Here is a 12,303-nt window from a genome sequence, read left to right on the forward strand (position 1 = left end):
ACGATGCTCCTCAACACTGTTGATATTCCCAATAGTAAAAACCCTCTCACATAGACATTTATGCTGAGGTGCCAGGAGATAGGGAGGAGGTAGCCAGCACAATAACTCATAAACCACACACATACAGCACAGTACAGTATTTACACATTACAGTCCTCCCCAGATGGGCTGTGTTTTGGGTATCTGGAGAGAGATGGCAGTGCTGTCTGCATGATGTTGATATGAAATCTGCCCACACAGATTGTGGGAGACAACAGAAGTAATGGCATAGCACACCTGCTCCATTGATTCACACTATGCAAACAAAGTGGGACAGAATCCCTGAAGGCATCCTTCATTCACGAGTGTCTACTCAGAGGCTTTCTCTGATTGACCTTCATCAGGGTTTTGTCTTCGTCTTTACAGTCAATCACTTTACAAGAATCTCTCTAGTACTTTCAATTAATTAATATAAATTAACTTCAGACAGACCATTTACAACAAGAATCCTGTTCAGCTAAGAAAAATAAGCTTTATCGTGTCGTCCCTACACAGTATATTCAGACACATACATATCAGAGAAAGAAAGGAATGTTCTGGGTCTTTCCACTAGAACATGAGGAGAGTCTGAGTAATTTGGCTGTGAGGCTGACACCAGGCTTCCCCTGTGGTAGGGTGGCTCTGAGGCTCTGCATTACGCTATGATTAATGCTGCCAGGACCCAAACCGCTCCACTACAACATGAAATCAAATTAAATAACCTGGATACAATCTGTAATTGATTAGAAATGTCAAGGAAGCCCGAAAATGTCATTAATAACACTAAGAAAAAATCATTCATTTTGATAGAGATAATTATACAACTAGAATATGTGGATGACGTGATCTTTTTTATGCTGCGTTGTAGTTGCTGTGTGCTGAATGCATTTGGTTGATACCCCAAGGGAGCAAAATATACACTATCATTGGGCAGCAGAGTATCACTGTTTTGGATACAGTGTACATGCCCCATAACTCTGTCTGTGCAATCTCCATTTCGTTTCAATATCATGCAGATGTCTCAACTTCCGAGAACATGCATTTCAAATCTGCCTTCCATTATAGCCGGATGTTGTGTACAAAGTGGCGACACGGATCATCAAACCATTAAATGAAAGCGCTGTCCACATATGTCTACTTCAGTGTATGATTTTGCACCAAATCAATACTGTCAATTATTTAATATATGGGATGGGGGTCTGACAAATTATATTTATTGACAGGAAACATACTCCCCAGGGCCGTCAATGAACTGCCTCTCGCTCGGTCTTTCTCTCTCACACACTACTGTACCTTTAAGCAAGTTCATACCATACAGTGCATTTGGAAAGAATTCACACCCCTTGACTTTCCACATTTTGTTACGTTACAGCCTTATTCTAAAATGGATTAAATCGTTTTTTTCCCCTCATCAGTCCACGCACAATAGCCCATAATGACAAAGCAAAAAACAGTTTTGAAATTTTTGCAAATGTATTAAAACAAAAAAACGGATCACATTTACATAAGTATTCAAACCCTTTACTCAGTACTTTGTTGAAGCATTTCTCCCATTCTTCTCTGTTTATCCTCTCAAGCTCTGTCACTTTGCATGGGGAGTGTCGCTGCACAGCTATTTTCAGGTCTCTCCAGAGATGTTCTATTGGGTTCAAGTCTGAGCTCTGGCTGGGCCACTAAAGGACATTCAGAGACTTGTCCCAAAGCCAGTCCTGCATTGTTTTGCCTGTGTGCTTCTAGTCGTTGTCCTGTTGGAAGGTGAACCTTCGCCCTAGTCGGAGGTCCTCACCGCTCTGGAGCAGGTTTTCATGAAGGATCTCTCTGTGCTTAGCACCGTTCATCTTTCCCTCGATCGTGATTAGTCTCCCAGTCCCTGTATTGAAAAACATCCCCACAGCATGATACTGCCGCCACCATGCTTCAGTGCAAGGATGGTACAAGGTTTTTTCCAGACGTGACGCTTGGCATTTAGGCCAAAGATTTAAATCTTGGTTTCATCAGACCAGAGAATCTTGTTTCTCATTTTCTGAGAGTCTTTAGGTGCCTTTTGGCAAACTCCAAGCGGGCTGTCACGTGCATTTTACTGAGGAGTGGCTTCCGTCTGTCCACTCTACCATAAAGGCCTGATTGGTGGAGTGCTGCAGAGATGGTTGTCCTTCTGCAAGGTTCTTCCATGTCCACAGAGAAACTCTGGAGCTCTGTCAGAGTGACCATTGGGTTCTTGGTTACTTCCCTGAGGCCCTTCTCCCCCGATTGCTCAGTTTTGGTGGTTCCAAACTTATTCCATTTAAAAATGATGGAGGCCACTGTGTTCTTGGGGACCTTCAATGCTGCAGAAATGTTTTGGTACCCTTCCCCAGATCTGTGCCTCGACACAATCACGTCTCGGAGCTCCACGGACAAGTAGAAGTTTGGAGAGAGAGAAGGCTAGAGAGAGCGAGAATAAAAATGATTTTACTGGTCACATGTGCTGAATACCACAGGTGTAGACGTTACTGTGAAATGCTTACTTACGAGACCATTCCCAAAAGTTAAAAAGAAAGACAAATATTTGCTAAATTTAAAAAGGAAACAGTAACACAATCAAAACAATAACAAGGCTATATATAATGAACAAAAATATAAACGCAACAGTCTCAGTTCATATAGCAAATAAATAAATTAGGCCCTAATCTATGGATTTTACTTGACTAGGAATACATATTGTCACATGGGATGACGCTGTAGAGACGAAGCAGGTACGGAGAGTAAAACATTTAATATAGAACGGACATGGAACGAGACAGTAACAGCATCAGCAAACAGTAACACAAAAAAATGAATGCAGAAGCAAGGAACAGAGCTGTGGAGCTGACAAATATAGGGGAGGTAATAACACGTGATGAGTGAGTCCAGGAGAGTCCAATATCGCTGATGCACGTGACGATGGAAGGCAGGTGTGCATAATGGATGATAGGAGTGCGTGATGCAGGGTGGCCTGGTGCCCTCAAGCGCTGGGGGGGGGGGGGGGGGGCGTGAGCAGACGTGACAGTACCCATCCTCTCCTGGGGTGCCACCCGGCATCCCACCCGAACCGGCCGAGACATGGGAGCTAGGCAAGCTGGTTGGGGCGTGGGAGCCCGACGAGCCGGCTGAGGCATGGAAGCCAGACAATCCGACTGAGGCAAGATGCCTGTCGCTCCTGCTGCAGCAAGGGATCCCGATGATCCGGTGGAGAGTGAGGTGGGATGGGAAGCCGCCGAGCCAACCGAGGCAAGGAAACCTCTCGAGCCAGCCAGGGCGTGAAAGTCTGATTCCATCAGGGGTGCCAAAATAAATAGCACAATTGGTCAGGAGCCCATAAATGGATGCCATTCCTTCTGGTGCCATTCTTTATGAACAGGGTGATGGGGCAGCGGTAACCTCGAGGTCAGAGAAGCAGGCCAGCTACCCGTTCAGATCCCAGTACTGATGGAGAGGAAAGAATCTGGTGGGGAGTGAGCCGGCAAACCAGAGGGTTGCTGGCATCAATATCTTAGGTGTCACCTACCACCAATGTTCCCTTGAGCAAGGAACTTAACCCCCTAAACTGCTCTTTGGGCACTGCACTATGGCTGCCTTCTGCTCCAGCCTCTCCAACATAATGTGTGTTTGGTTGTGTGTTAATCGGGGGATTGGATAAAAGCATAAGACGAATGTCCATCTCATATGGACAAATAAAGTATATCTCTTATCTATCTCTTATCTATGGGGCATGGATAGAGGGGTGGCTGAGTGGCTCAGAGGAAAGTATACTGACAGAGTGTGAGATCAATTAACACTTAGATAGGGGCTGCTCTGTGTGAGTGCCTCGCTGCCACCCTTCCCCCACTGTCCAATCTCTTCTTTGTCAAAACATCTCCTCACATTGTATTGTTAAGCCTCCTACCCTTGCTCTACCGAGCCAGGCAGCCCCTCACTGACACACACTTATGCATGCACGTGTGGGCGCAGATTAAACAAAATAAGTGAAGTAAAGGGGGAGGTGGTTTACAACCATGTGTCATGCCCATGGAAAATTAAGGCAAAGAGAAGAGTTGAAAAAAACAGAATTTGCCATAAAAACACATTCTCTTTGACTAAGATGGCGCCGAAGAGGATGGCTGACGTTTTCCATGCTCCTGACCAATTGTGCTATTTTGTTGGTGTTGTTTGTAACTTATTGTGTCCACAATGTTGCTGCTACTGTCTCTTATAGGCCCGGAAATAACTTCTGGACATCAGAATAGCGATTACTCACCACGAACTGGAAGAAGTTTTTCTTTTAACGAGTCCGACGAGAAGGATATACTGCTCTCCCGGGAACAGGCCCAAGTCCCCGTAATTTGTGTGAAGAAAATACGGAGAAAAAGAGGATGCAGATCGAGCTGCCTTCTGAGAATCCGTAGGCGGGCGAGTAAACTCCCACTGCCTTCCGTTCTACTTGCTAACATGCAATCATTGGAAAATAAAATTGATGACCTATGATTACAATTATCCAACCAATGGGACATTAAACTGAACAATGACACAGATTATATAGAGCCGCGGGATGTTCCATGCACCAGCAGAAAAGAGATGCTAAGTCTGGTAAGACGAGGGGGGTGTATTTTTGTCTATAACAGCTGGTGCGCGATGTCTAATATTAAAGAAGTCTCGAGATATTGCTCGCCTGAGATAGAGTACCTTATGATAAGCTGTAGACCACACTATCTACCAAGAATTCTCATCTATATTATTCATAGCCCTCTATTTACCACCACAGACCGATGCTGGCACTAAGACCGCACTCAACCAACTCTATACGGCCATAAGCAAAGAAGAAAATGCTCATCCAGAAGTGGTGCTCCTAGTGGCCAGGGACTTTAATGCAGGCAAACTTAAATCAGTTTTACCACATTTTTACCAGCACGTCACATGTGCACCCGGAGGGGGAAAAAAGCTCTCCATCGCATTTGGCAAATCTGACCATAATTATATCCTCCTGATTTCTGCTGACAAGCGAAAACTAAAGCAGAATGTACCAATGACTCGCTCAATACGGAAGTGTTCAGATGACACGGATGCTACGCTACAGGACTGTTTTGCTAGCACAGATATGTTCCCGAGATTCATCCAATGGCATTGACGAGTATACCACCTCAGTCATCGGCTTCATCAATAAGTGCATCGACAACATCATCCCCACAGTGACCGTACGTACATATCCCAACCAGAAGCCATGGATTACAGGCAACATCCGCATCGAGCTAAAGGCTAGAGCTGCCGCTTTCAAGGAGCAGGACACTAATCCGGACACTTATAAGAAATCCCGCTATGCCCTCAGACAAACCATCAAACAAGCAAAGCGTCAATACAGGATTAAGATTGAATACTACCATGCCGTCTCTGACGCTCGTCGGTTGTGGCAGGGCTTGAAAACTATTATGGACTACAAAGGGAAACCCAGACGCGAGCTACCCAGTGACGCGAGCCTACCAGATGAGCTAAATGCCTTTTCTGCTCGCTTCGAGGCAAGCAACACTGAAGCATGCACGAGAGCACCAGCTGTTCTGGATGACTGTGTGATAACGCTCTCGGTAGCCTTGTGACTTGTGAGCAAGTCCTTAAACAGGTCAACATTCACAAAGCCGCTGGGCCAGATGGATTACCGGGACGTGTACTCAAAGCATGCGCGGACCAACTGGCAAGTGTCTTCACTGACATTTTCAACCTCTCCCTGAATGAGTCTGTAATACCCACATGTTTGAAGCAGACTGCCATAGTCCCTTTGCTTAAATGATTACCGCCCAATAGCACTCACATCGGTAGCCATGAAGTGCTTTGAAAGGCTGGTCATGACTCACATCAACAGCATCCTCCCAGATACCCTAGACCCACTCCAATTTGCATACCGCCCCAACAGATCCACAGATGATGCAATCTCAATCGCACTCCACATTGCCCTTTCCCACCTGGACAAAACAAAAACCTATGTGAGAATGCTGTTCATTGACTACAGCTCAACATTCAACACCATAGTGCCGACAAAGCTCATCCCTAAGCCAAGGATTCTGGGACTAAACACCTCCCTCTGCAACTGGATCCTGGCCTTCCTGACGGGGCGCCCCCAGGTGGTAAGGGTAGGCAACAACATGTCTGCCCCACTGATCCTCAACACTGGGGCCCCTCAGGGGTGTGTACTTAGTCCCCTCCTGTATTCCCTGTTCACCCTAGACTACGTGGCCAAACACGACTCCAACACAATCATTAAGTTTGCTGACAACACAACAGTGGTAGTCCTGATCACTGACAACGATGAGACAGCCTATAGGGAGGATGTCGGAGAACTGGCAGTGTTGTGCCAGGACAACAACCTCTCCCTCAATGTGAGCAAAACAAAGGAGCTGATCGTAGGCTACAGGAAAAGGTGGGCTGAACATGCCCCCATTAACATCAATGGGGATCTAGTGGAGCGGGTCGAGAGTTTCAAGTTCCTTTCAACGAACTATCATAGTCCAAACACACCACAACAGTTGTGAAGAGGGCACGACAAAACTGCACTGTTGGTTATGAACTTGTTAGTAAGCATTTCATGGTAAGGTCTACATTTGTTGTAGTTGGCGCATGTGACAAATAAAGCTTGATTTGATTTGAGCCCTACTGAATAAAATATGGTTATTCATGGAGGCCGAGTTGGGTAGTTAAAAACTATTCTCTTATCCATACAGTTTAAAGTCATTTTTCTGTATTGATAAGATAATATTATTTCTTTCCCCAACTTAGCCTCCATGAATAAATATATTTTACCCATGGTATTTCATGCTTATGGTTTTCAGTAGAAAAGGACTTTAAACTGTATGGATAAGAGAATACAATTTCTTTACCCAACTTAACATCCATGAATAACTATATTTTACTCATGGTATTTTATACTTATGGTTTTCAACAGGGCTCAGAGAGAAGTTGTGTTTTCATGGCAAGTGTAAAAAACAACCCACTATCCCTCTTCCTCCATTCTTGAAACCCACAACTACCTTCTAGCTGAATTCCACTCTAGCATCCTCACCTCCTGCTTTGGACTTGGCCATTGAGAAGCACTTACTGCAGGCTACGATGCATATTATTTACTCTCAGGGTCCTTTCTTCTTCACCGTCCATCCTCCTTTCTCTCTTCCATCCCTTTGTCTCCCTCCATGTGCAGAAGGAGATAATGTCTTGGCCTTTCTCTCCCCCAATCTTGAGTAAATCCTGTGTGACAGTTTAATGGGTTGAGACATATGGGTCTACACAGTGGCTGGTAATATCCATACCCAGTTGACTGACCCACACTGGAGCAGCAGAATGGGGATCTCTGTAAGGGGAAGAAAGAGGAGATGTTTTATCACATGAAGAGGAGTACAGTATCAGTGTTCCTCTCTGGTGTCTCACACTGCCAAGTTCACGCCAGGACAGGGAGTCATTATGTTCTGTCTCCTGGCTGCCATGTGTCTGTAGTTCAGATCAGGATAGAGCAGATATACCGCTGCTGACATGCTCTCTGGTGACTGACTGGAGGGTGGTCCTGTGGAAAGAGGGTAATCCTGCCATGTGAAGAATAGTACCAACATTAGATAAAGCACATTGATGTTTGTCTTTACAAAACAAATCTACCAAGGCATGCTGCATGTCAGTCAACTATTTTAATGAGTAAATTGTGACGATGGGGGTAATAGCCCAGCCTTGTTTTGGGGTGAGGATGAGGAGATGTCAGGATCAGTGTTGAGCATATTGAATTCTATCCATTTGTGAAAACATGTTCATACAGAACTCACCATTAAGCATTTTCTTCTCAATATATATGAACTTCTCAATGTCCAATTCTGCCATTCATATGTGAAATTCTATTGATTCCATACAATAAAGTCTGGGCCCATGAATAACATTACCATGAAAAGAGAAATGTCATTTCACAGCACTTACGCACCAGGGTTTCAGACAGGATTTGCATAGTTTAAGTTTCTCACAGTGTCTCAGTGAAGTCTTTGGCCCGACATCTAATCTGGTGTATGCTGGGTGTGCACATCACTGACAGATAAAAAAGACTCAGTATTCCATTAAGTCGTGGTGATGATCTCTGTTTGATACCTTTCTAATATGCACAGATTACAGCCTGCATGGCTTTAGCTGGTGAGCATATTGTTGGTGTTATAAACAGGGTGACGTTTTGGATGTGGGATTTTACTGATGCATACCTTTGTGATTAGTAAGCAATGTGCCACAATCACTTGCTTTTGCAAGGATCAGTTCTTGTTTGTTTCAATGTTATTTTTAAAAGGCAATGTCTCCTGCAGCTCTAGGAGCTCTTGTAGGCACATATTATTTGTAAAAGGAAATCCCTCTGACGGTTATTAGCCTTTTAACTGGTTGTCTTTCTTAGTCCAATTTTTAAGGCAGAATGCTGTTGCTTTTTTAAAGGCTGTTTACTAAGCTCCCCGCCTGGTAGTTGAATCTTTACCATTGTTCAGAGGCCTTTCCCATTCGCTTTGTTAGCCTAGCATCCTATAAAAGAACACAGGAGCAAAAGGACAAGGAATAGGAATAAACATTATCCAGGCACCGACCCCTGTCGCATGTGGCAGGGGCTACAGTTCATTACAGATTACACATCTGCCCGACGATGCCTCTCTACTAGACGAACTCAAAGCATTTTATGCACGCTTCTACAATAACCCTATACTGTGTGTGAGGGCCCCCACCGAACCAGAGGACTGGGTGATGTCGCTGTTCGAGGCCGATATGAGTAAGGTTTTTAAACAGGTCAACACTTGCAAGGCTGGGGGACGGTATTCCAGGGCACGTTCTCAGAGCATGTGCAGGTCAGCTGGCAGGCATATTCACAGTAATTTTCAACCTCTCCTTGTCCCAGTCTGTAATCCCCACGTTTTAAGATGACTACAATTAGTCCTGTTCCCAAGAACTCTAAGGCTTTATGCCACAATGACTACCACCCTGTAGCACTCACATATGTAATCAGGAAGTGCTTTGAAAGGCTGGTTATGGCACACATCAACTCTATCATCCCAGTCACCCTAGACCCACTCCAATTTGCATACCGCCCCCACAGATCCATAGATGACACAATTTCAATTGCACTCCACACTGAGAATGCTGTTCATTGACTACAGCTTAGCGTTCAACACCATTGTCCCCTCCGAGCTCGTCACCAAGCTTAGGACCCTGGGACTGAACACCTTCCTCCGAAACTGGATCCTGGACTTTCTGGCGGGCCGTCCGCAGGTAGTAAGGGTAGGCAACATCACCTCCGCCACCTGACCCTCAACACGGGGGCCCCACAGTGGTGTGCTTAGTTCCTTCCTCTACTCCCTGTTTACCCTGTTCGAGCAAGCCCCCATCCACATCGACAGGGCTGGATCGGGTCGAGAGCTTTAAATTCCTCGAGGTCCAAATCACTAAGGACTTAACATGGTCCACACGCTCACAGTTGTGAAGGCGCGACAGGTTGAAAATGTTTGGCACGGGCCCTCAAATCTTCAAAAAGTTCTACAGCTGCACCATTGAGAGCATCTTGACTGGCTGCATCACTGCCTGGTATGGCAACAGTACCGCCCTCGATTGCATGGCTCTATATCAGGCGTTGTGAAAGGAAGGCCTGGAAAATCGTTAAAGACTCCAGCCACCCAAGCCATAGACTGTTCTCTCTGCTTCCGCACGGTAAGCGGTACCGGTGCATCAAGTCTGACACTATAACAGGCTCCGCCATATTCTGGCTACAAAAATTCAAACAGTTTGCTTTAATATCAGTTTATGTGACAAAACAAGCAGTCATTGTGCAGAGTATCATTGTACCATCTAAACCGCTGTGAAATATATTTTTCATAATCAAAAGTATGGTATTTTCAACTGTTTGAAGCTGGTGTACAAAACCAAAAGTAAAAGATGCAAAAATGAAACTTAAAAACAAGCATAGAAATAGCGCACATAGAGATCTACCGCTTCTAAGACTTGCTTTCAATGAGAATGACATTTCTATGTGAATTTGGTCATAGGTTACATATTGTAGCTTTAACAAAAGGCTAGCCAGATGGGATGGTATTCTCTCCATATTGAAAAATTCATAATAAGGATTTGATTTATTAATCAGTGTGTTTTCAACGATGAAACAAAGGTTTTAAAGAAGTGCTGGTGTCCTGGACCTTATTTGCTTATTTTACAACAACAAAAAATCTTGTATCCATTGAAGTATTCGATGACATTTATTTCCTCCCTCAAGTTAAACCAATGACCTGAAGTGCTCCACTGAACAGGAATCCAAGCTAGCTTGGGTGATCAAATATGCATGTGATGACTAGAGATTAGAACCTACAGTTGTATAATATTCAAACTGGGAGCAATTTTGACTCTACCACCCTGTGCTCTTTAGTCTTATCTTAATGTCAGCCGATACATTCTTACTCCCAGCCCAGGACCCCTTCTGATTTCCCACAGTAAATTCATTAGATTCAATTTGGTTTAGTAAACGACGCACCAGCACCGTGGCTCCCATTCAAAAACAGCCCGGGTTTTAATTACCGTTAATTGCAATTTGCATAAAGCTTTTTAGCAAACGGCTCCTGAAGCGCCTGTAATGATTATACATGTAAATGAATGGTAAGCTGATAAAGTTCTGACTGTGTGGGTGCGCAGCAAGAGTTCACTCTCCAAAAGCCATCAGATAATTAGAGGTCAAATTGAAATGGACACATGAATGCTCCATGATCTTTTTTGGCTGGAACTCACTAGTGAACATCAGTTAAGGTATATTTCCGCCACCAGTGGCTTTCATTTCATTCTTGTTTATATATTTTGAAATAATTCAATAGCAACATATCATATCCAATACAAGTGTTTGCAATATGCAAAGTGTGGACAGACAGATCTTTTACTGGAGTTATAGTAACTTTCCAACCATAACTTACTAACCAATCTCTCTTTACTAGATGTCGCCGAAGAACATGGCTGACGTTTTACATTCTCCCAACCAATTGTGCTATTTTTTTATTTTATTTTTGCGTTTTGTGTAACTTATTTTTTTACTTATTGTGTACATAATGTTGCTGCTACCGTCTCTTATGACCGTAAATAACAGCGTAAATAACAGCGATTACTCACCGCGGACTGGAAGAATCGTTTTCCTTTAATGAGTCTGACGAGAAGGATATCCTGCTTTCACTGGAACAGGCCCAGATCCACGCCTTTTGCATGAAGAAAAGACGCAGGAAAAGGGGAAGCAGATTGGGCAGCCTTCTGAGAATCCGGTGGCGAGCAGGTAAACTCCCACTGCCATCCATTCTTCTTGCTAACGTGCAATCATTGGAAAATAAAATCGATGACCTATGATTTCGATTATCCTACCAACAGGATATCAAAATCTGTAACCTTTTATGTTTCACCGAGACCTGGCTGAATGATGACACAGACAATATAGAGCTGGCGGGATATTCCATGCACCGGCAGAACAGAGACGCTACCTCTGGTAAGACGAGGGGTGGGGGTGTGTGTCTATTTGTCAATAACTGTTGGTGTGCGATGTCTAATATTAAAGAAGTCTCAAGGTATTGCTCGCCTGAGGTAGAGTACCTTATGATAAGCTGTAGACCACACTATCTACCAAGAATTCTCATCTATATTATTCATAGCCCTCTATTTACCACCACAGAACGATGCTGGCACTAAGACAGCTCTCAACCAACTCTATAAGGCTGTAGCGGTATTTATTAGAGAGGGGTAAAGAAAGATTTTGTTCGGGCGCCAGGCAGGTATTAACCATGCCGAAAGGAAAAGAGTAGAATAGAGAGAGTACCACTACCAGACCCACACACATCAGCAGAAGAGACTGCCTAGAGTGTAGCCTGTTTACCAGATAGCCAGTGGAGAGAAAAGAGAATACACACCATATAAAACCCACATCACAGCACAGGGGTAACCCAAACAAGAATACCTCATACAATAATACTAATACTAATAATGGCAGAGCAATTCAACAGCAACTTCATACAAGAACGACCCCAGTCATCAGAGGATTTGCAATAATCTGTATTATTTTCTAGTGGATGAGTGCAGAGGGTATGAATGTGGGGGGTGTTCATCGACACAACAAAGGCCTTAAAAATGTCCAGTCTTCTCGTCCACATGTCATTAGTACACCTCACCTCAATACAGTTCACATAACAATACACAACTTGCAAGCAACCTCCCTTTTAACTAAAATGTCCATCAAAATACTTCTGGCAGGGCAATAATAGTCCAGCTCTAATGAACTTCAAGGGGAAG

This window comes from Oncorhynchus nerka, linkage group LG12 (assembly GCF_034236695.1).
Source record: "Oncorhynchus nerka isolate Pitt River linkage group LG12, Oner_Uvic_2.0, whole genome shotgun sequence".
NCBI classification, from domain to species: Eukaryota; Metazoa; Chordata; class Actinopteri; order Salmoniformes; family Salmonidae; genus Oncorhynchus; species Oncorhynchus nerka.